The following is a 26,503-nucleotide window of genomic DNA, read 5'->3' as shown; positions in this document are numbered from 1 at the left end:
GACGAGATCTCATTCCTAGGAGTCAGATGAGACAGCCGTGGTGCCAGAACGGGGCTCTCGGGCCTTCCTGTCCACAGATAGGCAATCTGCCCACCAAGTCAGGTCACCTAGAGGCAGCAGGAAGTGGGCTGAACAGAAGCTAATGGCATCACGTAAGCTGGTGAAATAGCTACGTAATAATTTTCTAGCATCTTGCATTTGTCCACATGAGGAGCCAATAGATAGCCTGGTTAAGACAGAATTGGTCCACTGGACCAACAAGCATTTAAGTGCCTCTTTCGGCCTGGGGACAAGCTAGTTATAACATTCTAGTCAATTCCATCGAGCCTCTCAAGATAGCCTTCAGGATTCAGAGTCACTCAACTCGGGTTTATGCGTAGCTTCAGCAAATATTTTCTGAGTGACCTTTAGCATCCGTTTCCTAATCTGTAAGGATGCTCACACCGAGGCCCATGTCACAGGGCTGCCGTAAGGATGACATGAGGTAACAAATACCAGGCCCAGTGGCTGCCGCTATGGAAATCACTCCACAGAGGGAGATGCCGTCCTCTTCCCTCTCTCAGCTGACTCTTTGCTGAGATGACTGGCCAACCATTAGATCTTCATTGTGCCCCGTAAAGATGGATACTGGCCTGATCTTGAAAGCTCAGACCCAGGAGCACCTGGGTGGCTCAGTCAGTTGAGCATCGACTTCAGCTCAGGTCAGGATCTCACAGTTCGTGAGATCAAGCCCCACATCAGGTTCACTGCTGTCAGCCTGTCAGTATAGAACCTGCTTCGGATCCCCTGTACCACTTTCTCTGCCCCACCTCCACTTGCACTCTCCCCCACAAAAAATAAATAAATAAAAATTAAAAAAAAAAAAGAAAAGAAAGTAAGTTCAGACCCAGCAGCATGCGTACACTCCCACCTGGTTGGCATCAGCTTTCTCCACACCCCTCACCCTTCAGATGGTAGGAAGAGGAAGCAGTTAGTGGTTGAAAAAAGGTCACTAATTAGCCAAACACACACCTTAATGGGCACCTGGGGCTTTACATATGTCTCCAAAATGCAGATTTAAGCATTTATATTGAGCTTTGATATCATGGCTTCGAGATCTAATAATAATAACAGACACCAGGCACGGAGCTAAATCCTAACACCCTTTCCACACCTCATTTTATGTTCACAACAGTCCCATGATACCACTATTATTACTCTATTTACAGATAAGGAAACTGAGTCTTAGAGCAGTGCAATCAAAGCTGCCATGATCAGTTGCACGTGTGGTCTGAATAGCAACCCCCCACCGGGGGGCTGGGAGGTGTGTAAGAGTATTAGAGGTTGCAGGTAGCATTTCTTTGCATTTACTATATGCCAGACACTGTTATATTCGTTTAATTCGTTACTCCTCACGGCTGTCCTGTGCAAAATCCAAGGGACGATACACAGCGCCCCTAGTTAAATAACTTGCCCCAGATCAACAGCTAATAAATGGCAGAGCATTCTAGAATTCCTGCCATAATACCCTGCACTTTTCCTGCAGAGTTCTTTTTATAATTATAATTTTTATTAAAAAAATTTTTTTTTACCATTTTTATATTATTCAGAGACAAAGAGAGACAGAGCATGAGCAGGGAAGGAGCAGAGGGAGGGGGAGATAGAATCCTAAGCAGGCTCCAGGCTCCGAGCTCTCAGCATAGAGCCCAACGTGGGGCTCAAACTTCACAGACCATGAGATCATAACCTGAGCCAAAGTCAGACGCCAAACCGACTGAGCCACCCAGGTACCCCTAATTATAATTAAATTTTTAAATATTTATTTATCTTTGAGATATATATATATATAGAGAGGGAGAGAGAGAGCATGCGAGTAAGCGCACAAGCAGAGGAGGGGCAGAAATAGAGGGGGACACAGAATCTGAAGCAGGCTCCAGGCTCTGAGCTGTCAGCACAGAGCCCGACGCGGGGCTCAATCCTAAGAACCTTGAGATCATGACCTGAGCCGAAGTCAGAGGTATAACTGACTAAGCCACCCAGGTGCCTTTATAATTATAATTAATTATAATTAACTTCCATGATGGCAGAAGGGTCATTCTTGTAACCCTGGGACACTGCGGGACCCCTGGCCCAGAGTAGGTGTTGAATAAATATTGAAGAGTGAATCAATGAATGAACAAATAGAGTATGTAAAACAGATAGCAGGGAGAGTTTTTAATAGCAACAACTGTCCACCATTTCACACCGAATGACCAGGGCGGACATCCAGAGTGTGGTTGGGGGAGCTGGGAACCTGGATTCAGGCACTGGTGCCGGGCTTTACCGAGCAAAGTCCCCCCCACCCCAGCACCTCCAAACTGAGGCTCGCTGGCGGGGATGTACTCTCTAAAGCACCACAGAATTCCTTGGCCCCCACACAACATCTGGTCAAACAAGCATTCTGTTTCTCAGACAAACTAAGACAACCCAGCCCAACATCCAAAGTGGCCACTGGCCAACAGGCACTTGGGTTCAACGCTGATTTTGTTTAAACAGCTGAACGTGCACTGGAGAGATCCACCCTTTCTGCCCCGGCCCTCCTCTCTGGTCTCTGGCTGAGGACAAGAGCATCTCAGGTCGGGACTCTTAATCCTTCTAAACATGAGGGAGGATGTGCTCCTGACTGGACGCCAAGGAGCTCCTGCGCCCAGAGAGGTGGCCCGTTGGATGGGAGTGGGGGTGGGGGTGGATCTGGAACGTTCAGAAATGCTGCCATCTTGTGGTGGCTTCAGGCCAGAGCAAGGTCCTCAGGCCAACTTCTCCAACAAACCAGCTCCTGGAGGGCTCCTCCCAAATTCACAGGTCCCTTTTTCTCATCTTTTTCCATCTTGCCATTACCCTCCCCTCCCCCCAGCACACCCTGCTCCAGAGTTGCAACACCTCCATGTTTGAATAATCGTTCGGGAATTTGGAACTTTTCTTTCTGAAAAGAGCATCACTTTTGAATGCACTTTTGAATTCTCAGGAATTTTTTGGAATTCTTTCTTTGGAGAGAGCACTTCTTTGCGAGTCCAGGAGGAGGGTCCCCAGTGTGTGCAGCATCCTCCTGGGCCCGGCCCAGAGCACAGGCCATGAAGCCTAGATATGTTGGCTCCACCTCCACCCGCCAGAGCAACTTCCGCAGGCAGCTCTGTCCAGCAACCCCGTGGTCGATGTGGGTTTTTACCCTCAGCTTCCGAAAGCTCCCTTGCAAACTCTATGGCGTTCCCACTGAAAGATTCGGCCTGAGTTAAAAGAATTTGCTCATCAGGACACCAGCAAAAGCCCCCCACACACAAGGACTCCAGGTAGAGAAGCCACTTGCCGATTCCAAGATGGGGGCACCGACCCAGCAGAATGGTCGCAGCCTCTCATCCCCCCAGAATCCTGCGGCATCCTGGGCTCCTTATCTAAGGATCTCCTTTGAAATGAAGAAGCAGAGTCTGGACCGATGCTTGGAGGCTGATTGCTAGAAGATAGCGCTCCGAACAACCTGTGCATGTTTGCATCACAAAGCACTCACCCGCCTGCGCCACCAGCCTGGTTCTGCCCAGGGTGGATTATCTGCTGCAGGGCCAGCCTTCAGCAAAACTGTCAAGGGGAAAATAATGATCTTTTGCACCTCCCAGCTCTCCTGGAATTTACCAGATCCGCAGAGGGCAAGCCCCTGAGAAAAGGGGGTTGGACACAGGACAGGCACATTTTGGCAGAAAAGGGAGCTAGATCTAAGATGCTCCCCAAAAGGAGAGGGGGGTGGCCCCCATGGAGCTGGCTGAGCACTGGGCTGAGTGGTTAGAATGAGACCATGGTCAGGGGCCCTCAGCTATGGCCCTCCCTGCTGGGGCAATACGCAGCAGCGCAGTGTGGGCGCTGGGCACCCGGACAGTCAGGATGATGTGCATCTGCAGCTCCCCACTGACTCCTGCGTAGCTTTGCGGCCCTGGGGAAGTCACCCTGTGCCTCACCATCCTCAGCCACAAAATGGGGGAAATAATAGTTATGGCCACAAAGCCGTTTTTAAGGATTAAACAATTTTAAGTCATTTAAATAGTGTCGATGTGTTACAACTGTTAAAGAAAAGTGAAATGAAGTGTCACATGACATCGGAAGCAGCATTAGTTTCTCGCACACTGAGGCTCAGGGACGAAGCACCGGTCCTGGCCTGTATGAAATGCTGACGGGTCAGAGTTGAAGACACCCTGAAGTTTTGGTCACGTAGAACTTTCGGGAATATGATTTACGGGATGAGAAAGGTTTTGTAGAGGAGGCAGCATGGAGGGGACCAGGGCGGAAACATGGGTGTGATGGGCAATAGTGCCATTTGCCAAGTATTTTCAGCTCCTGCCGTGGAGAGATCTGATGGCCGTATGCTTCCTTTTACGCGTGGCCCCATGTAGTTGGTTGGAGCCATGTTATGAGTTCCTACTAAAAAGTGTGAACAGAAGTGACATGTGTCACTCAGGCCAGAGTGCTAGAACTTCCAGAGCTCTCTGGGTCTTTCCAGCACAGTGACGCATGAGATTTCAAATGATGGCCACTCTGTCAGCCTAGGTCCCCCACAATTACAACAATCGGAACCCATGTCGCCCCATGACAGACTTGTAGAATGAGGGACACATAAAGCCTGGCATTTGGGGGGTGTTTTCCTACTGTAGCACAGCCTGCTTCTCCTCACTGAGAGAACAGGCTTGATTTCCATCAATGACATTATCAGGGAAGAGGGTGTGACTTTGAACAGGTCACTTGCCTTCTCTGAGCTTCATTTTTCTCTTTTATGTTTTTTCTCCTTCAGGCAGAAGTGGGGGGGGGGAGAGAGAGAGAGAGAGGGAGGGAGAGGGAGAGAGAGAGAGAATCCCAAGCAGGCTCCACACTGTCAGAATGGAGCCCCATGTGTGGCTCGATCTCACAGACCACGAGATAATGACCTGAGCTGATATCAAGAGTCGGACCCTTAACCAACTGAGCCACCCAGTTGCTCCAAAGGCTCCACTTTTCTCTTAGCATGACGACATTGTCTCAGAAGGCTGGCTGCTAAGGTCCATGCTCAAGAAGGAAAACCTTTTAGTCTTGAGTAACACTAAGCAGTTTAGAGCATGGTCCAAATAGACCACACTGTTGCTTCTCACACTAACCTGAGGATGTAGACAGAGCAGGTAGATTTTATACTTGTTGAAGATGGAGCAGATTGGGTTTCCTGAACTTCTGGTTTCCCCCCCACAGCACCCCTCCCCTTGCCTACCCTCTGCCATCTCTCCCTCCCTGCTCCCTCGACCCTCTCTCTCACCTTTTCCCTCCCTCCCCCCACCCACTCTCATGCTTGCACAGTGACCTCCATCTTTTCAGGCTCTGGTTTCCATCTCTGCGTGTTCATCAGAATGTCTGGTGGAGCTGCTTTTATTTTACCTTTCTAAGAATTAAAAAATATATATTTATACATTTGGAAACAAATTCTGGGCTATGCCACAGTCTTAGTCTTAGTTTAGATCCACCCCAGGGTCTCAAATCTACAGTGACTGTCGAGTACAGAGAAAATGGACGCTTGCCGCAATGGTCCTGAGATGGGATACAGTCCTGTGGTGTCTTCAGGAAATGAAAGGAAGATACAATCGTGCGCGAGAGATCTTCAGTTGTGGAGGGAGGCTTAGGGATGGCTAGTCCAACATTTTCAGGCCACGCAATGAGAAAAATGAGACCCAGGAAGACCAAATGACTTGCCCCAAGTGATAGGAATGATATAATTATTGGAAAAAGACTAAATCCTCAGTCTCCTCAATTTCCTCATGTTCTTTTGCAAAATGGCAATTCGTAGGACCTCACAGGGATTCTGTTCAGCCCATCAGGGGTGGGGCCTGGGATTCTGTGGTTTTAAAAGGCTGGGGAGGGGTGAGGGGGGCGTCCAGGAGGCAGCCAGGGGTGAGCGCCATGGAGGCTGGCCTGCGGTAGGGACTGTGAAATCCATAGCAGGATCCTTTCGGTGGGGCCACTGCAGAGCCTGGCGAGGAAGCTCTGGGCATCTTCCTAGAGCACAGAGGGACTTGTTCTCCTGGGAGGCTGCCTGGAGGAGGCTTGCCAGGTGCCTGCAGACTCAGCACATAAGGGGTAGAGCCACACAGTTTTATGTTATTGTTGAACTGACTTCAGGTTCCTGGGGCTGTCCAGGCCTGAATGTTTGGGATTCTAAGAAGTGATTCTGGCTCCGCATTACTGATCAAGACATGGAGGCTCACAGAGAGCTCATGGCATGGCTGAGGCGTTAGCAAAAGGCAGAGTTGGAGCCAGAATGCATTCATTTGCTGTAGGAAATTATACTAACTTAGTGGCTTCAAACAACACGCACTAGGGACGCCTGGGTGGCTCAATCGGTTAAGCATCCCACTTCAGCTCAGGTCATGATCTTGAGGTTCACGAGTTCCAGCCCCAGGTCAGGCTCTGTGCTGAAAGCTCAGAGCCTAAAGCCTGCTTCAGACTCTGTGTCTCCCTCTCTGTGTCTTTGCTCCTCCCCTGCCCACTCATCTCTCTCTCTCTCAAAAATAATAAATGTAAAAAACAATTTTTTTAAACAAACACACACAGTATCTTAAGGAGTCAGACACAGATCTCACTGGCTAAAAAATCCTTCTGGAGGCTATAGGGGAGAATCCATTTCCTTTCCCTTTCCAGCTTCCAGAAGCCACTGCATTCCTTGGCTCATGGCTCCTTCCCCATCTTGAAAGTCCCTGGCAGGCATCTCCCCGCCCCCTCGGCAGACATACCTCCCTATATATGACTAGGGAAGTTTCTTTGCTGTTGAGGACTCACAGATTACCTTGTACCCTCGTGGATCATGTCCCCATGTCAACTGAGCTTTAATCACATCTGCAAAAGCTCCTTCTGAGGTGTCACGTAATATTCACAGGTTCTGGAGGATTAGAGTGTGGGCACCTTTGGGGGTCATTATTCTGCCCACTACACCGTCTCTACTCTTCTACCTCCTAATGCAGAGCTCCAAGCTGTACACCCGACAGTGCATCCACCCTTCTTCCTTCCGCTCCCTCCTGGCCTCCCCTCAACACTGGGAGTGACTCCACCTCGGGCTACATCTGCTTCCAAACTGCCTTAGCGGTTCTTACCCAAAGCCACCATTTGATTCAGAAATTACAGGCAGGACTAATTGTTGCTTGAGGCTACTTGTGAAATGGGGATAGTTTGCAACAAAAAATCCCAGCCCAAGGATTCAAGCTAGGAAATGAATTGCTCTGGGAGTGGGGACAGGAAACACACACACATACACACACACACACACACACACACACACACCCCGTTTGAGCCCAATACTACACCTCCTTCCCAGAACCCACAGAGGTTTCTACAGGTCAGGAGATGGTGAAGACACATTTTTCAGTTTTCTTTAACCCTACACTAAAATGGACTCAGACAGGCAAAGCGAAGCTGGCTGTGGACACCGTCTGAAATAGTACCGGTTCTACATTCATTAGCAAGACCTTGAGGGGCACCTGGGTGGCTCCATCGGTTAAGCATCTGACTTCAGCTCAGGTCATGATCTCTCAGTTTGTGGGTTCAAGCCCCACATAGGGCTCTATGCTAACAGCTCAAAGCCTGGAGCCTGCTTCAGATTCTGTGTCTCTCTCTCTCTCTGCCTCTCCCTCACTTGCACTCTGTCTCTCTCTGTCTCAAAAATAAACGTTAAAAAAATTAACAAAAAAAAAAAAGAAAGAAAGTCCTTCAGCAAGTCATCCCCTCCCTCTGGGATCCAGCTTCCGCATCTACCCGTGGGCAGTTTCCTCATTATTAAAATGCACACCTACTCCCAGGGCTCCTGGAGAGCTCAGTGCAGAATTGAGTAGAAAGTCCTCGGCACCTGGTCTGGCACTAGTGCGCGTCAGTCAATCCTGGCTCCCACCGTGATGTCACGTAACTCACCTTACCCTCCTTTATCCCTGGCCGTGTGTTGTGTGGTCATCATCTAATTTCACTGTCACAACACAGCGAGGAGGGGGTGGCGCCAGTCTTATTCAGATTTTCCAAATGAGGAAATTGACGCCTAGAGGTTGGAAAATAGGTGTAGGGTCATACGGTGTTAAGTATCTTTAGTAGGGTCACTTAGCTTTTCCGAGGCCGAGCGGGGACAGGAAGCTGAGGACACAGAGCCCCAGAGTCTCCAGGTGCACCCACAACATGCTCCTCTGGGGTGACTACCTCCTCCTCTCGTAACTCTTGGCCCCCTTCCAGCATCATAGACCCTCACGGATCATCATGGAGCAGTCATTGAGCCGAAAGCAGATGCAAAGAGAACGTCAGGGAATATTCTTTTCCTTGTCAAGTGAGTTTGAAGGAAAAACTATTTATAGATGGACAGGCCTTTGATGAAGAGGAATTTAAAAATTAGAAATGTCTGAGGCACCTGAGTGGATCAGTCGGTTGAGCGTCTGACTTCAGCTCAGGTCATGATCTTATGGTTCATGGGTATGAGCCCCATATTGGGCTCGCTGCTGTCAGTGCAGAGCCTGCTTCAGATCCTCTCTGTCCCTCTCTCTCTGCCCCTTTGTAGCTTGTGCTCTCTCTCTCCCCAAAATATATACATCTTTCAAATTAGAAGTGTTTGCTGCCGATTTTCCAAATGAACGCATTCAGTGATAATCCCCAGTTGCAGTTGGCCTGGTGCCTCCCAGTTTACCTTAGCTGCCAGGAAAAGTTGGGACTGGGGTGCCAGGATGGCTCAGTTGGTTAAGCATCCGACTTCGGCTCAGGTCATGATATCACAGTTCATCGGTTCAAGCCCCGCGTTGGGCTCTGTGCTGACGGCCAACTCAGAGCCTGGAGCCTGTTTCAGATTCTGTGTCTCCCTCTCTCTCTGACCCTCCCCTGCTCATGCTGTCTCTCTCTCAAAGAGAAGAAAAGGAAAGGAAAGGAACGGAAAGGAAAGGAAAGGAAAGGCAAGGAAAGGAAAGGAAAGAAAAGGAAAGTTGGGACTGAAATCCAGCAGTGTTTTCCTGAAAGAATTCTTTTACCTCTCCATGCACGTGCATGTGACTTGGTGTCTCTTGAACTTTATTTGTATATTGTTTTGTTTCTAACTTTACATGTTCCTTTTTTATTATGAGCCACCTTGAACAATTTTGGGCAGCTTAGAGTACGCATAATACAGTAGAGGTTGGGGAGGATTGTGGCTCAAGTCTGAACTCCCATCCCCCGAAGACGCAGGCATGTGAGGTCCAGTCTGAAGGACTGGGGGCCCACCCAGCAAGAATCTACTTACATGGGAGGTGGGGAAGCCTCCTGGGACAGCCCTCATCCTAGGGGAAGGGAGAATGGATAGTGTTGGACAGGATGGGGGGTTGGTCCTCCGAGCACAGGCAGTCACCCAGGTTAACTTTCCACCCACCCAGCAGAGCTGGGCCAGAGTCCTCAGAGGAGGGTCCACAGCACTAGACGATGAGGAGAAATGGAATGGGTGGGCTGAGAGGTGCCTGGGTGGCTCAGTCGGTTGAGCTTCTGACTCTTTATCTAATCTTTTTTTTTTTTTAAGTTTATTTATTTATTTAAAGAGAAAGAATGAGGCAAGGGCAGAGAGGGAGAGAGAGATTCCAAGCAGGCTCCATGTTGTCAGCACAGAGCCCCACCTGGCATCAAGGGTCGAACACCTTGCGGACCGAGCCACCCAGGCGTCCCTGACCTCCCAACTCTTGATTTCGGCTCAGGTCATGATCCCAGGGTCTGGGATCAAGCTCTGTAACGGGCTCTGTGCTCAGTGCGGAGCCTGCTTAAGTTTCTGTCTGCCTCTCTCCCTCTGCCCCTCTTCCCAACTCGTTCTCTCACTCTCAAATAAGTAAATAAATAAATAAATAAATAAGGGTAGGACGAGATGGCCAGCTGGCAGAGGCCACCGCCCCCTTCCCTGTCCCCAGCTCTGCAGATGCCACGCAGGCCCAGAGCAAGGTGGACGGAAAACGCAAAGTGAGAGTGCGCGGAAGATGGTGGGTCTCCAGGTTGGGGAGTGGGAGCACCCCAAGTGAAAGAGGGTTGGTTCCCAGGGTGTGCGAGCTTTTAATATTTGCTCTTTTCTCTGTCTCACGTTGCCCAGGGCAGACCACTGATGGTGTTACTCCCGTGGGAGGCACAGCAGTGCTGGCCAGTGGCTGGGGGTTGGGGGAGACAGGGAAGCCTCAGGGTGAGCTCCAGCCTCCCCGGTGGAAGTGCATCTCCAGCTGGAAATGCGGTCTAACTCAGTCTTCCCCGCCCCGTTCTGCATCTGGATCCTCCCTCTTGAGGCCCCTCCTCTGATACGTCCCTTGGATAAGAATTCCTGTCTCAGGCTCTGCTTCTAGAGAACTTGACCTAAGCCAGTGAGATAAATGGAAGTACACGAATAAGGTGACAGAAATGAGTCCTCATATACTAGTAATTGTAAATAGGTGAAATTCACTGATAAAGAATAAACAGAGATTCCGGACTGATCGAAAGTAAAAAACAAACACATGAATAAAAACCAAGCAATCGAAATATACATAATTACTAACTCAAATTCGGTGTTTATAGAACAAAGCATTTAACACAGACAATACATCATGTTTTGAGCACACACAGAACCTAAACAAAACTGTTACAGATTTAGCTACAATAAATTCCAAGGAAAGAAACCAGACAATGTTTTCTCATTGTGTTTGGAAAATAAAAAACCAGTATCTAATTATCAGCTTAAAAATATTACATCTGTTAGGTAACTAAAAAAATGGGCTATTTAATTACTCTTGAGTCAGAGAGAAAATCAGAAAGGAAGTTCTAAAATACTTAAAGCTAAAAGCAAATGAAAACACTATATGTCAAATTTGTGCAATGGATAAAAGGGGGAACATATGGCATTAAATACATTTGTCAAAAAGGAAAAATAAAGCCCTGAAAACAAATCATCGAAGCTTCGATATTTAAGCTTTTACACTTTTTAAGTAGCAAAAAAGAAATCTCAGAAAAGCATGATGGGAAGAAAAAATAAATACAAAAGAAATGAATGAAAGAGAGGACAGGAAAAAAAAAAACAAACAGATAAGCTAACAAGACCAAAAGCTGGCATTTTGAAAACATTAACAAGGAGGGACAAACATCTCGCAAAACTGATTTCTTTCACTGAAACTTTGGTTGAGAGAATTGTGGATTTACATGCAATGAAAGCAAATAATGTAGAGTCTCACATCCCCTTTCCTCAGTTTCTCCTAAAGGTAACATTTTGCAAAACCACAGCACAAAGCACAACCAGGATCTTGACATGAATAAAATATACTGACTTTATTTAAAATTTCTCAGTTTTGCTGTCATTTGTGTGTGTGTGTGCGCATGTGTGTGTACTTAGTTCTCTGCAATTTTGTCATGTTTAGATTCGTGTGTCCACTACCCTGGTCGAGACACTGATCAGATCCTTCACCATAAGGATCTCTCATGAAAAATCTACTTTTGAAAAAAGGAGTGAAGATATAAATAAGTGGATACATGATGAAAGCAGATAAATACTTACACAGATGCAGCAGAGAGTCATAAAAAATATTACGAACAACTGTGTACCAAAAATCAGAAGACTTAAGCAAAATGAAAAAATTATCAGAAAAATATGAAAGCCAAAATATTGGGGTAAGAAAAATAGAAGTATAGAATAGAAATAACTAATAGAGTAATAACTGGTAAAAAGAATAGAAATAACTAATAAAGTCATGTTAAGCTCCAGTATAAAAATATTTTGGAAGTAAGTTCTATTAAATTGTCAAATTAAGAGACAATCCCTACTTTATACAAATTGTTTCAGAAATCAGAAGGAGAGAAAGTTGTCAAACATATTTTGTGGGAGGGATATGCCTCCACGGAACACTTAGATAAAACAGTAAAAAGATACTAGCTCCGGAAAGATTAGCCAACCAAATTCAACACTGTAGCTAAGTTAAATAATAGCAAAGTAAGCTGTATTTCAGAGTGTAAAGATAGTTTCACTTCAGAAATCTTAGCAATGTTGTTCACCAGATTGTACTAAAAAGAAAAATCACATGGTTATCTCAATGTATCCAGGATATGATCTTAATAAAGTTCAACATCTCATTGTGATTTTTCAACTCAGAAAAAAAGGTAAGGTTCCTTTTAAAAATATTTAATATATATAATAAATTTATGTACTATATATATACACACCCACACACTAAAGTATAAGATTTCTGTTCAATACAACAATAGAAGAGAAACAAAACATGGAAATTATAACAATTAAAAGAAAAACTGCCTTTCTTTACAAATGGTAATGATCAGAGGCGCCTGGGTGACTCGGTCGGTTAAGTGTCCAACTTCGGCTCAGGTCATGGTCTCGTGGTTTGTGGGTTCAAGCCCCGCGTCGGGCTCTGTGCTGACAGCTCAGAGCCTGGAGCCTGCTTTGGACTCTGTGTCTTCCTCTCTCTTTGCCTGTTCCCTCTCTCTTCCCCTGCTCATGCTCTGTCTCTCTCTCAAAAATAAGTAAACATTAAACAAAAAATTTTTAAATGGTAATGATCAGTGGAAAAACTCTCAAGGCTCAGAAGTGTTCACAAGACTACCGGATGCAAGAGTAATTTATGTATGTCAATGAAAAAAGTCATCTCTGACTTCCACCTAATGGTCCTGTTGAAGTTACTGGGATAGGACTTACCATCCTACCATAAACAACTAGAAAACAGGATAAAATACACGAAGCTGCTTTCAGGCATTGAACAAAAGGCAGCAGGCAGCACAGAACTGTGGTCTCTGAGAAAAAGCAAACAAATGAGGTAAGCCCCATGATCCCTGCCCTTCTTCCTGGAGGAACATTCTAGAATACACCACACACAGGAGAGTCTCAAGCAGTTCATAGCTGCCTCACTGGGTTGAGAAGAAAGGAAACAGAGGCTTTGGAGAGGCTGAGGAGACTGGACCCTGTGGGCAGAGAACCAGAGGGGAAGAAGTTTAGGTGCAGAAAGAACTCCACAAGTTTCCACGCTCAAACGTGCACACGTCAAGTGAAACTCCATGAGGCCAGGAAAAGAATTTTCCTGTAAGTTTCTATTGTGAGGTAAACAATTTTCAGGGTTCATCCAAGGCTGAGAGGCATTTGAATTCTGACCACCTAAAGAATAATCCTTCTTGAACATTTGGGATTTTTGGTAGAGTCATTGAAACAGTCACAACGTAGTGGGGCGCCTGGGTGGCTCAGTCAGTTGAACGGCCAACTTCGGCTCAGGTCATGATCTCACGGTTCATGGGTTCGAGCCCCGCGTCGGGCTCTGTGCTGACAGCTCAGAGCCTGGAGTCTGCTTCGGATTCTGTGTCTCCCTCTCTCTGTGCCCCTCCCCTGCTCACAGTCTGTCTCTGTCTCTCAAAAAATGAATAAAAATGTTAAAAATTTTTAAAAAAGAGTTACTTCATCAGAGTAAGCCTAAAGCAGCCAGAGTAAAACTTACTTTAATTTGACACTTAAAAAAAGCATAAAAACAAGACATTCTACAATGGCATGGTAATAAAAACGTGGGGTTCTAGTCCAGAAATAGACAAATAGAATTAAGAAAAAACATTTAGAAAGAGACCCATGATGTATCATTTTTAAAAGGGGACACTAGGATTCGGTGGAGGAAAAAAATGAATTATTTAGTATATTTTGTTGGGGGAACTGGCTCACTGGATGAAAAAACTCGTGGCTCTAATTCAAACCACATTCAAAAATAAACTCAAAAAAGGCCTAAATCTGAAGGAAAAATGCTACGTCTTCAATAGAAGAATATGTAAAAGAATATCTTTTTGACATTAGGGTGGTAAAGATTTCTTTAATTAGACACCAAAAATGTAAACCATATGGCAAAGATTGGTGAACTTGACTATATCAAAATGAAAAAGATCTGTTCAAACATGGCCACTGGAACCACACTTACCTGATGGAGGCCGATGGGGAGGAGATAATGAACATTGTCTGAAACTGAAAGAGGCATAGACCCTAGAATGCAAGATACCGCAAGTGAATGAGAGAAACATGGGAAATCTGATGGAAAGATGTGCACCATTCCTAGAAGAGGGAGCTAACTGCTAGTATATTTATGGAGAACTGTTTTACCTCATCGGTAATTAGAAATATGTCATTTAAATTAGCAATGAGAGGCCCCTGAGTGACTCTGTTGGCTGAGTGTCCGCCTTCGGCTCAGGTCATGATCTCTCGGCTGGTGGGTTCAAGCCCCACATCAGGCTCTGTCCTGACAGCTCAGAGCCTGGAGTCTGCTTTGGATTCTGTGTCTCCCTCTCTCTCTGCCCCTTCCCTGCTCACGATCTGTCTCTCTCAAAAAGAAATAAACATTAAAAAATTGGAAATAAAATAAAAAAAGCAATGAGATACTGACTGGCAAAAACTTGAAGAGTCCGAAAGAAAAGACAAAATGCTAGTGAGGATGTGGGGAGATGACCTGCCCAGCTTTGGTGCCGGCAGTCAGCACAGAGCATGGTTTTCCAGAAATACAGGCACCCAGTGTCCTCAGTGAGCTCTGGTTTGCCAGCTGGGTGCCTGGGCCGGAATGGCCTGGAGCCATTTCAGGTGACTCAAGGTGGGGCTGTAAATGAGCTCCAGGGCTGCCCCAATGCGGGCCAACAGGAGAGACCGGTGGCATTCAGTCCTGGTACTTGTCCAGATCGGACTGGAAAATTCAGGAAGTGGGGCGGGAGGGCTACAGAATGCAATTTCTTTCCACTTCGGAAAGCACAAGACAAGGTGGGGGAAGTAGAGGCCCGTCATGGGGGGTTGGAGCACTAACACCAGCCCCTCGTCTCTCATTCTTACAAGGAGGGAAAGAAGGTGGCGGATGTGGATGAGACCCTCAGGCCTGGCGCCTCTAACGCCCTGACATGCTCTGAGACCCTGCGCAGGGGCCCTCTGTGCCTCAGAACCCTCATCCGTGCTGAGGGCAGGGGTCCTGGCCCCAGCCTACCTCTCAGGCCAGGTTACGTAAATACGTAAATACGCAGGCCTGTAATTTCAAAAACGCAAGTGGAGGGCTGGACCATTAAGGAGTGTTTTGCTGGGCTGCTTTGAGGTCTGACCTATTTATTTTTCTCCAGGAGTTTTTTTGGAAATTCTCTTTATTAAGGTTTTTCCTTCCTTCTTCCTTTCTTCCCTCTGACTTTGACGTCAGCACCAAAGCCGGCGTGGGCAGAATTTGGATGTTTAAGGACACTGTAGACGGTCCATTCCTGGCCCTTCCTCCCTCCCAGGCCCTGGGCTCTGCAAGGGTTCCAGTGAGCCCCAAGGACAAAGGAGAGGGCTTCTCATCCCCTGTCCCCCAGATGCCCACTTCCTGGTCCTTCTGTTCAGCAGCCCAGGAGGGGTCCCAAGCAGAAGCCTCTGGACCCAAGGTTTATCCCAGGGGCCCAAGGATCTGTCACACGTTCCCCATCTATTACTCCAAAAAGGGACTTTGGGTCTGCAAACTGTATACCTCAGAGAACAGTCAGGAAGCAGGATAGACTTGATTATGGGATGAGACTCTTCACATCCCCTAAAAATTTCCCTACCTGGCTGACAAATGTCTCAGAATTTGCCATTGGAACGAAAACTGAACAAGGAAAACTTGAGCCCGGCCAGAAGTATCCCACTGAGATTTATTAGTCATTTATGCCTCAGTGTGAATGAAATACTCAGAGCCTTTCCTGAGGGTTGAGTGTGAGAAAATTCTAGAACCTTCCAGAAGCCTGTGTGCAATAGGAGAACTTCTAAGAGGGGGAGGGGGCACAGGTAAGGTGGGTGAGGGTGCCAAAGACAAAACCCCACCCACTCCTGACTGACCCTGGTGGGGACTGGCCTGCCCAGAGACGTCCCCACCCCTACCTACCGGGGCCTGTCACCAGGCTGGACTTTCTGCCCCTGCCTCCCCACTCCCTCCCTCCCTTACTGTCTCTCTCCACTGCTCTCCCCATCCCTTTCCTCTTTACTATCATTTTTTTTCTTTTCCTTTCTCGTNTTTCTGCCCCTGCCTCCCCACTCCCTCCCTCCCTTACTGTCTCTCTCCACTGCTCTCCCCATCCCTTTCCTCTTCCCTTTTCACTTTCCACTTTACTATCATTTTTTTTCTTTTCCTTTCTCGCGGTTCAGCTTTCACTTTCTCTCACATCTTGTCTCACTTGTTTCCTTTTACCTTCTCTTTCAGGTTCTCTTTCACGGTTTCTTCTTCTCTTGCACTTCACTTTCACTTTCTCCACCTGACCTTTCTCTGCCGCGCTCAGCCTGCCCTCCCCTCGCTTCCCCCAAGTGTTTCTGGACATCCTTTAGAGGAGGTTTCTGTTATTGTCAGCGCCACACCTCCAGGAGCATACACTCTTTTTTCTCTTCCTCTTTTCCCATTTCCTTTCCTCCCCCCTCTGCGGTCTGTGCCTCCTCTCCTCCTTGCAGCTCCTTCTCTCCCCCATCCCCTTCCCTCCAGCTGCGTGAACATCTCAATTGTACCCTGTCGGCAGAATCTTGCCGGCCTGACATTTGCTCCTAGGTGCGTCTGCTTTAACTATCCCACTTAAAAATGAAACCCATCTGCCCCAAACTGAAAACAGCCTCTCCCCCACCGGGGACAATAAATATTGATGACTTGAGGCATGATTGGCTTTATGATGTTTGATGACAACCGGTATCAGTTACAGAACTTACATCATTTAATAAAAAAAAAAAAAAAGAAAGAAAGAAAGAAAAGGAAAGAAAAGCCCTAGCAGGGATGTTGCATGTCAACAGACATTATTAAATGTCAAAAGAAATACATTTTCTTCAAGAGCCTGAAATCCAAACAATGTGAGGGTGCTGGGGAGGGGCTGGGCGCGGGGAGTTCGGACAGCTCTTATTTGAAGTTAGGAATATGGTTCCTTTTTGCGTTCGCCCTGATTTGCTCCGGTTGCGTTTTCCTAGAGCCCTACTGTAGCCACCGGGACAAAGCATCTCTCCAGAAGTCCCCTTCCTTTTCATTCTCTGAAAAGCTGAGCCCATTTGACATCTCCCTGCTTTCCCCACGGGAAACCTCTCAAATGCTCCGGTGGGAGAAAACTGGATATACTGAAGGCTTCGATAGCTGAAAGCCGCAGATGAGGTGAGAACGCTTACGATGTCTCTCTTTATTTTTATTGTCACTAGGAACTCAGGACTGTCTGGCTCTGAAGTTGAAAGCAAATAACCCAAGACCTGTTAGGTGAACCTACCGAGCTTCCATTTATATGCTGATAAGTTAAATATAAATAGTGGTATGAAAGGGTGGCCGCCAACATTTCTATTTGGAGTACATTGACTCATTTAAAAAAAAAAAAATAGAAAGGTGGAAACAGTTACTCCTATTTTAAATGTATTTATGTGTCTTAAGAGCTGGGTTCTGACTACCTGAAATACTTCCGGAGCCTCACCGGGTATATTTAGAAGGATCACAAATGCTTGTGGTCTTCAGCATGGTTTCGTGAATCAAGTCCCTACAGGCCGTTTGTAATTGAAAAGGTTAACACGGCTTCTTCAAATTCCTCACTTGACCTTCCTCCCCCTCCCAGGAGCTTATGCTATGGGAGACTCAGACTCCTTTTTAATCACTGCAGTTGTTGTGGTCTTTCAAAGAAGGTTCTGGAAAAAAAGAGAACAGACCAGCAGTAGAAATACAGGGATTTATGCTACTCGGCCCTGCATTTGTAACACAGGGTTATTATTAATACCTGCCCGACGGGGGTCATTGCGGAGGTCCCAGAAATGTCATTTGTGGGAGTGGTTTGAAAATGGAGGACTCAGGNAAAAAAAAAAAAAGAAAAGAAAATGGAGGACTCAAAGGTGTTTCTTCCGGGGAAAGGGTGTGTCACTGGGAGATCTCCCCGAACTTTGGACACTTAGCAATTGGGGACTTTGAGCAAGTCATGTACCCTCTCTGGGCCTCAAATTTATCACCTGTGAAATGAAAATGCGAATCCCTACCTCTTAGGCCTTGAGTGGAAATTAGATGCCAAGTGTCCGAAGCCATTTGCTAAACAATGGAGGGCTGCCTCCTTTCATTCAGAAATCCTTCCGAACGAACACTGCCTGGGAGCCAGGAAGGGGGCTGGGAGCTGAGGACGGCGACAGAAGCTGTCAGAGGAGCAGTTCTGAGCCTGACGGTGCCACCAAGCTCTGGCCTGGGAGCCTGGAGGCACTTGGAGTCTGTGGGGGAATTTCAGCGAAGGTAAGGAATGTGGGAGGAAGTTCCAAAGACCCAGTGAAAGAGCAACTGGGTCTCACCCCCAGGAGATGGAGGGGGGGGAGGGGGGGCACTGGCGAGGGGGGGTGGGGAAGCTGTCCAAGGCCCACAGAACCACAGCGCGGTGCTGAAAGCAAAGAATGATGCTGAGTTTGGACGAAGGAGGCATATGGAGCCCGGAGCAACGCGCTGTGAGTCCTTGGATGAGCAGAACGGCAAGCAGGATGCAAGGTTTGTTAGGAATTTCAGAGACATTGCCATCGCGTTCACGTTCCCAGGATATGCCCTGTTTTCTCTTCGTGTGGCTAAGGTTGGAACGAAACTGGAATGCGTGGAAGGTCCCACGTCCAGGTTCAGACAGGTCCTCTCAGACTCAGCCCGTTACCTGACAATCTTAGTCACCTGAGATGGGGGGCAGGGAATTAGCAGGCTTCTCTCAGCAATGACTTTCTTGTGATTTGTCCAGCAATTCCTTCCTTGAGCCAAACCAGAAAAACCACTGAATCTGAGGTATTTGGCGTGGGTGGATGGTGTTCTGGATCCTTTAAGGGCAAATGGCTGTAAAATGAAAATAGTTCCCTTAAAAGCACACACTTGAAGTGTGTCTGTGTGTGTACGTAGTGGGGGAGGTCCAGTGAGGCTCTCACTTTTTCCAAATGAACTTCCCCAACTTCATTAAGACCAAATGCCAGCAGATGGCGGTGGGGGGTGTATTTCAATAATAGAAACGGTTTCTACACCACTGACCACCATGAAAAAAAAAGAAAAGCACTGCCCCCCCTACCCCCCAGCCTTTTGGAAGTTGCCCCTTTAAGTGAGGTGGGAAAGTTGGAGCTGCTTTCCTCCAAGGAATTTAAGAGAATCAACATGTTTTCCTTTCCTGGTTGCATCTGTGGTTGGATTGCTTAAAATATTTCACTTCAAGTAACCTCAGTTTGTTACGCCAGATTTTTTTGTGTCTTATTTTGTTCTTTTCCCCCTTATTTTTGTTTTGTTTTGTTTTGAGGTAGAGAAGACCAGCTCCAGGAAAAGGAAAAAAAAAAAACACAACACCCAGAAACTTCTACTTGTCAGAATCGGAATGCATATCAGTTATGCTGGAGACAATGAAAACATCAAAAAGCACATACAAACCATAAAAAATTCAGGTCCTCTGAAGCAATGTGGGACACGCTTGGTTGCGCTTCTCATTTGCATGTCAGTACCCACAATGCTCTGCAAGCTCCCAGATCTTTCCACGCAGCCCCGGTGTCTGAGCTCTAGGGAACAAAGTGAAAGGTTCACGTGTGCTTGTGCGGGAGAGAGGTACTTTGGTATCCGCAGGAAAAGCAAGGCGGGTGTGGGGACAGATCTGCTCCCACCATGGTGATTACCAGCCAGCCCCTTAGGGCTTAATCTCAGGCTTGGGAGCTCTACCTTGCCTTTTGTGTTTTTGTTTTTGGATTTTTTTTGTTTGTTGTTGCCTTCCTCTTCCTCCCTTTGCCCAGATATGCTGTGATGGTGAAGCCACGCTGTGCAGGGGAGAGGAGGGCGCCAACCTTTAGAAGCCCTGGATGATGGAATGGCTACAGCACTTGCCTGGAATTTGAGATTTTTGTGCCGCGTGTCTTTTCTGATGCTGGTCCTCACTCCCAGACATGCTGGCCTCTTCTGCGTTCGGGCTCCCACGGACAGTCCTTGCTTGGTCAGTGTGCAGACTCAGAGGTGCCACCATGGCCTGCTGCTGGGGACCAAGAGGGTGCCCTCTGACTTCAAGCTTCCCTCCCACGCATGATGCTTTTCTCTGCAAACCTTGCTTCCCAGGGAGCCTCACCGAGCCGTTGTCTGGACGTTCCAAACTCCAGGGGCAGATTGGGAATACAGGCCCCAAACTGAAAGTTGGGGGGGAGGGCATAAATCTGGCCTCGCCTAGGCATTCTCAGCCTCCTGGGTGGCCTTGGGTACGTCACTTGTCTGCCTCCGTTTGTCCTTTCCCATCCAAGCCTGTGCTGTCCTGGGAGCGTCTCCTGAGCATCAGTGACTATTATTACACCTGTGATTTTAACATGACCAACCATTCTGGGACATGACAAAATACCTAAAAAATAAAAGTAAAGCTCAATCTTTGAGGCTTCTACCTGGAAGGTTTTTGTCTGGGTTGGTACTTTGATTTTTGAGCTTCGCTTTTCTCAAAGCCGCAAAGGAGTTCTTAGGCTAGATTAATTTAGCGGTAGGAAGATTCGGGCAGAGGCGGGAACGTGGATACACGCAGGTTCTCAACCCACCCCTGACACCCCAGCGTCGGAGGTAAGATAAAAGTCAGCCCCCACCTCGAATTTCAGAAGCTGCCCGGGAAAGCTGGACCCAGCAGACAGGTTAGTTTGCTTCAGCCTGTACACAGCTCTGGAGCGGTTGCCAGTATTTGAAAATCAAGAGCTTTTACAGCACTTCTTAAAACATCTGAAGATGGGGCCACCATAGGCGTCCATTGCTTCTTGGGAGCCGCGAGACAGCGCCCCCTGGGGGCGGTGGAGGCTCTGCGGTCCAGCAGGGGACCGCCTTCCGAGGCCCACCCAGGTTCTCCAAGCCCAGCCACTCCCCTGGCTTTTGCAGCCTCAGTGGTGGCCAGTCTCACGCTCTGAAACCCTGAGTTTTCCTTCTTTGTTACCAGACACATCGGCATGAGGATAACGCAGCCCCCGCTTAGCTCCGACAGCTTTTCCTGGTGGCCGTCCAGGAGAGAAGCAGGACCGAGGGCCTTGACCTACAAACAGCCCCACCTCTTCATCCCCATCCGCAAACAAGCTCTGCCTTGGCAAATGTGTTTTTCACCTGCTGCAGCCCAAGGAATCTGCTCCGGCCTCCTCCTCCTCTCGGCGTGCACGCTTCCCTTCTCTTCTGATGCCTAAAGTAGTCTGGGGTGAGGGGTGGGTTGCAAGGTTTGGAGGTCTAAAAATTCTTTCCCAGATTTGTTGTGTCTAATTTGGGCTGCAAATGGTTTTTGTTGTCAACGGCTAACCACTGTTTGGTCTGCGTAGTCATCTCTGTTGAATTTAGAGGGTGGTGAAAGCCCAGTTTGCCCAAATACAGTCTAAATACATTTACACATTTATTCCCACATGTGTCTTTATGTCTCTGACTGTCTCACCACACCTCAGACGTGTCCGTGGGTAGGAGCGTCCCGGGAAGAACACGGGCGGGTAACTTGACCCTGTACTGTAAACTTCACAAAAAAAAAAAAAAAAAAAAGAAAGAAAGAAAACATCGGTGAATTGATCCAATCAGATGGTGAGTGAGGAAGATGCTTCAGAGCAAGGGTGTTAGAATGAGGGCTTGGAGTGGAATCTGATTGCTTCCTTACAACTGAAAAGACAAATAATATCACCAGAGAGAAGGAGAAATAAAGTAGAGAGCTGAGAAAAATAAGTAAAAGGTCACTTTTCATCCATAAATAAATAAACAATTTTAAAAAGGTGGAGCACTGAGTGGCTCAGTGAGTTAAGTATCCGACTCTTGATTCTGGCTCAGGTCATGATCTCACGGTTGGTGAGATGGAGCCCTGAGTCGGACTCTGGGCTCATGGTAGAGCCTGCTTGGGATTCTCTCTCTCTCTCTCTCTCTCTCTCTCTCTCTCGTCTCTCTCTCTCTCTGCCCCTCCTCTACTTGTGCACGCTTTCTCACTCTCTTGCAAAATAAATAACTAAAAATGTGTTTAAAAATTAAAAATTATGTCCCACCCAAAATTTAACTGGGATTCTTTATCAACATCAGAGCCTTATGTTTAATGTTCACCAAGTTACAAAAGAGTTAAAACGACAGGTGATGCCAGATGTTAATAATACTGACAGTGACAGTTAACATTCATTGGGAGCTCACGATGCTTTAGGAACAGGGCTGAGGGCTATTACACAGTTACTCCTTTAATCCTTATAATAACTCAGTAAGGTCTATATATTATCCCCATTTTGCAGGCAAGAAAACTGTGGTTAGGTGATTTGTCCAGAGTCCCAGAGGTGGGAAGGGATGGAACTGGTACTCAAACCATGCTGCTCTTCTGCATGATGTGAGCCTGGACAGCAGGACTGGCGCCCCCCTCACCAGCTGGCCAGAGTAAAGGACCTTCCAGATGGCCTGCCTCAGTCATGACTGGCTTGGGAGCTGACACTTGGGTGAGGTCAAGAAGGCTGAAGAGAGACATGGTGCATCCGGCTCACAGTTCCTTTGCTAAAAATGACCCCCAGGGATGTACCACAGGAGGCCCACTGGCCCCTCTCTGATGAAAACCTTGATCTTCAGAGATGACCCCACTCTGGGAGAATTGACAGAATGGGCCACTGCCTGGCAGAGTCCATGGGTTCCTCACCCCGAATGTATCCTGGAGGATGCAAAGCATGCTCATCACCTCAGGGTGACTCGTCCCAATGCGGCGATGCCTGAAGCAAGGCCAGGATGGAGAGGCAGAGTCGGAACGGAGAGAAAGTTCCATCTTCTTCTGCATCAGAAGACAGTGTTGGGGATGGAATGGGAGCCGGAGCTTCGAAGCATGTGGCTAGAAAAGAGACCAGGCATCATGAGTGAACCTTGAGTCCAAAGTGGGTAACTCTTCGTTTGATGATTTTCGGACATGGGCAGATGCTTAAACAGGCTAGTCTGGGCGGAAACCTCAGCTTTCACATAGCCCTGCCCAGAGATGCTGATGGAGAGGCATAGGGACTCTTGGTGATATTAAGAACAAGGGAGACTCTAGGCCTTCTCGCAGCTTAAATAATTCCTCTGTTGCAGTGCAGCTCTCTAGCAGAGATTCAAACCTCAGTGGAACAGAGCCACTCATTCTAATAGGGAAATGGGAAAGTGTGTGACAGGGTCAGACACCACGCCTCCTCACTGTTCCATTCCCCAGTGTGGACCCAAGATGTAGGCGTTGAGCAAATGTCTGTTGATGAATGACCACTTCAGTCCATGACTGAGTTTTTCTAGGGCTCTTGGAAATATGTGTGGAAAAGGTAGAAATTGAGTGTAAGTTGCACCTGTTAAAATTAGACTTGCTGACACATGGATTAACAGTTGTGATATAAATACAAGGTTTTTCTATCATGTAATGTAAAGTGTAGAGGCTGATTATCCCATGGGAGTGTGGCAGCTTCATAATCACCAGGGACTCAACATCCTTCAACCTTTCCCTTCTTCCATCTTAAGTTCATGAATTCCACTCATAAGATCACCTCATGGTAACATTATGGCTGCTGGAACTCCAGCTATCACATCCACGTTTCAGGTTGAAGAAGGAGAAAGGAGAGAAGGACAGCCTTCTCAGAAGCCTCAACTGACTTCCACTGATATTTCGTTGTCCACTTATAATTGCAAAGGAGACTAGGAAATATGTTCTTTTTCTTATCTGGGCACATTGTCCATCTGAGTAAAATACTGCTTCTGTTAGCAAAGAAGAAGGGAAGAGTGGTTAGTGGGTAGATGATAACTGCAGTCTCGGCCTTGTGAGATTCAGCCTTCTTTACAGAGAGGAAGAAGGAAAGGGATTCACTAAGGTAACTCCGGTCTCACTCCTGTCCTGTGAGATGCACAGCTCTGAGATGTTCTTTATTGCTGCCTGATGATGTGGCAAATACAATATGTGGGTGCCTGGGGCACATAATCAGATCCTTCACGATTCAAATCCTACTGTTAAGGGCTTAGTGAATTGCATTGACTTCCCCTTCATTATTTTCAGCTGTGTAAAGCGCCTCGCCAACTGTTCAGGCTCTATTTCCTAATGAAGCTTCTGGTGAAGAACGGAATCTGACAGGTATGTGGACAGAACTGCCCTGCAGTGGCTGACAGAGCTGGGCATGTTAGCCAGGTAGGCAGACGGACAGATAGACAGATAAAGTCTTTAGTAAATACCGAGTATTACTTAATAGCAAACTTACTGCCTCTCACTGACTTGAACAGGCTCTTACAGGATATTTAATGACTTCTGCTAAACAGAATACTAGAGTTTCTCACTTTTTTTAAGGCTACAAAAATTAAAGCTACTGTATAAGACGGGTGCCAACTTTCCACTCATGTGTTTGTGCAGCTTTCTTAGCTCTCCCCCCAGATGAAAACCACATCGAAGCTCTTAGTTTTCCCAAGATGGCAACCCAACAGCCAACCGTGTGTTCTCAGGTAAGGGCTCCCTCGACACAGAGAGCATAATGGGGCTGGAGGTTTTCCAGTTTTCTTTAGCCCAGGGCTTGGGAAGCTGGATTAAGGTTTTTGAAGGCAGAGGCAAGAATGTGAAATGGAAGCTTTTGGAGTTCTGCCCATTGTTAGCCTTGGACGATCACTGAAGGGGGCGGACCACCTCCTGGGGAACCCATCAGCATCTAGGAGGCATGGTAGAAATGACCAGTCCTTGAAGGAGGTTGAGATTATCCAAAATCCCACATGTCACCAATATTCCAATATCTTAAAAAAGACTCATCAAAAGGAGGGAATAAATTCTTCATATCCTTCATACTGGTAATTGCTTGCAAACATCTTCCTTTCCAGTTTCATTGCCAACTCCATAAAACAGGGAATAAGTCTTTCTTGTTCTTTATTAGCTTTTGTTCCCAGACATAAATAGTCCTCAATAAGTTGAGGCTTGGCGTCTCCAATTCCTTTTGCTGCCAGGCTTTTGACATGATTTCTCCTGGGCATTTTCTTTGTATGTTTTAAGTTTTTTTTTTTAATTTTTAAAAAATGTTTATTTACATTTGAGAGAGACAGGCAGAGCATGAGTAGAGGAAGGGCAGAGAGAGAGGGAGACACAGACTTGGAAGCAGACTCCAGGCTCTGAGCTGTCAGCACAGAGCCCAACGCGGGGCTTGAACGCATGAACCGTGGGATCATGACCTGAGCCAAAGTCATACATTCAACTGACTGAGCCACCCAGGCACCCCTGTATGTTTTTAGTGATTGAGATTAGATTGCACATATACATAACTATGGATAATGTAATATACAATGTAATGTAAAATGTAATCGTATACAATGCTTTCTCAAGTAACATTATAGCATAAACATGTTCCTACATGTGTTCATATAGGCTAAGCTGCTGTAATAAAAAAGAGAGACCCCAAAATACAGAGGCTAAAATAAAAGAGAATTTGTTTATCGCTCATGTAATGGTCTAATGCTAGGGCAGGTGGGCAGTTCTGCTCTGTAAGCAATCCAGGGAATGGGCAGGTGGAATGCTTCCTTTAATACATGGTCTCCTTATCTGGATCCCAAGTGGCTCCTTCAGTTTTCATCCCTTCCAAACCAGAGAGAAAAGGGAAAAGGAGAGGGAAGGACAAACAGCTTCCTCATAAAAACATAATCCAGAAGGTTCAGGCTTCATTTGAGCTTACATCTTATTGGCTGAAACCTAGAATATTGCTATGCCTAGCTGCAAGGGAGGCTGGAAATTGTAGTCTCCAGCTTGGCAAACATGTCACATTAGTGTTTCCCAATGGATATTAATCTTTGGTGTTTATAAATGGAAGCTGGAATTCCTGGGAATTCTTGGGACTTCCAAAATTAGTCTTAAAGAATTCCCACACTTTTCATACTCTTTTCTCATTCTATGGATATCTAACAATATTGGTTCAACGAATAAGATATACTAAATTTAGCAAATTTACAAGAATGACAGCTTGTAGTAAATAATCAAATATTAGAAAATATCAGTGAACAGCGTTGGGTAATATTCAAATAATGTAACATTTAGATCTAGCAAAGTTAAAGCACTATATAGAATTACATGTCAAAATTGCCAATTTAAGGACTTCCTTTGCTCCCCAAACTTGTTATTTCTGAGATTATCATTAATAGGATATATATAAAGTATACACACATATAAATTTAACAATTTTTTTTTTATTTGAAAGAATGGCTTTCCATTCAAAGCAGTCCGAGAAGAGCCACAGTCAGTTAAGTGTCTGACTTCAGCTCAGCTCATAATCTCACGGTTTGTGGGTTTAAACCCCGCGTTGGGCTCTGCACTGACAGCTCAGTGCCTGGAGCCTGCTTCGGATTCTGTGTCTCCCTCTCTCTCTGCCCCTCCCCACCTTGCGTTCTGTCTCTCTCTCAAAAATGAATAAACATTAAATTTTATTTTTTTCAAAAAACAGACTGACCATGTAGATCATGATCAATCCTTTCCCACGTGCTCCTATTCTGGTTCCTGGAAATGTCAGTCTGAACCTACCTATGTTTTCTGCTCTTGCTTTTGAGTTGACGTTGGTGGATTCAAACCAGTAATGCCTCTGTATTGATTGTTAAGCTTTGATTCTTGTAGGAAGATTACGTCACTTTTTTTTCATGGT

General features: G+C 46.6%; 1 long non-coding RNA gene across 2 annotated transcripts; it reads left to right on the top strand.

The window, feature by feature from the left end:
- The first annotated feature begins 10,534 nt into the window (after window positions 1-10,534).
- On the top strand, window positions 10,535-21,252 carry LOC144244290 (uncharacterized). 2 transcript variants are annotated; one of them, XR_013338895.1, is made up of 5 exons: window positions 10,535-13,033; window positions 16,904-17,081; window positions 18,021-18,182; window positions 19,208-19,881; window positions 20,848-21,252. It is a non-coding gene; the product is annotated as an uncharacterized LOC144244290 (long non-coding RNA). The 2 variants fall into 2 exon arrangements; XR_013338894.1 differs by having other exon boundaries at window positions 19,208-21,252.
- Window positions 21,253-26,503: the final 5,251 nt, after the last annotated feature.

Source organism: Crocuta crocuta, unplaced genomic scaffold, assembly GCF_008692635.1.
Source record: "Crocuta crocuta isolate KB4526 unplaced genomic scaffold, BGI_CrCroc_1.0 scaffold138, whole genome shotgun sequence".
NCBI classification, from domain to species: domain Eukaryota; kingdom Metazoa; phylum Chordata; class Mammalia; order Carnivora; family Hyaenidae; genus Crocuta; species Crocuta crocuta.
Note: the sequence above shows the minus strand (reverse complement) of the source record. Positions and strands in the feature narration are given on the sequence as shown.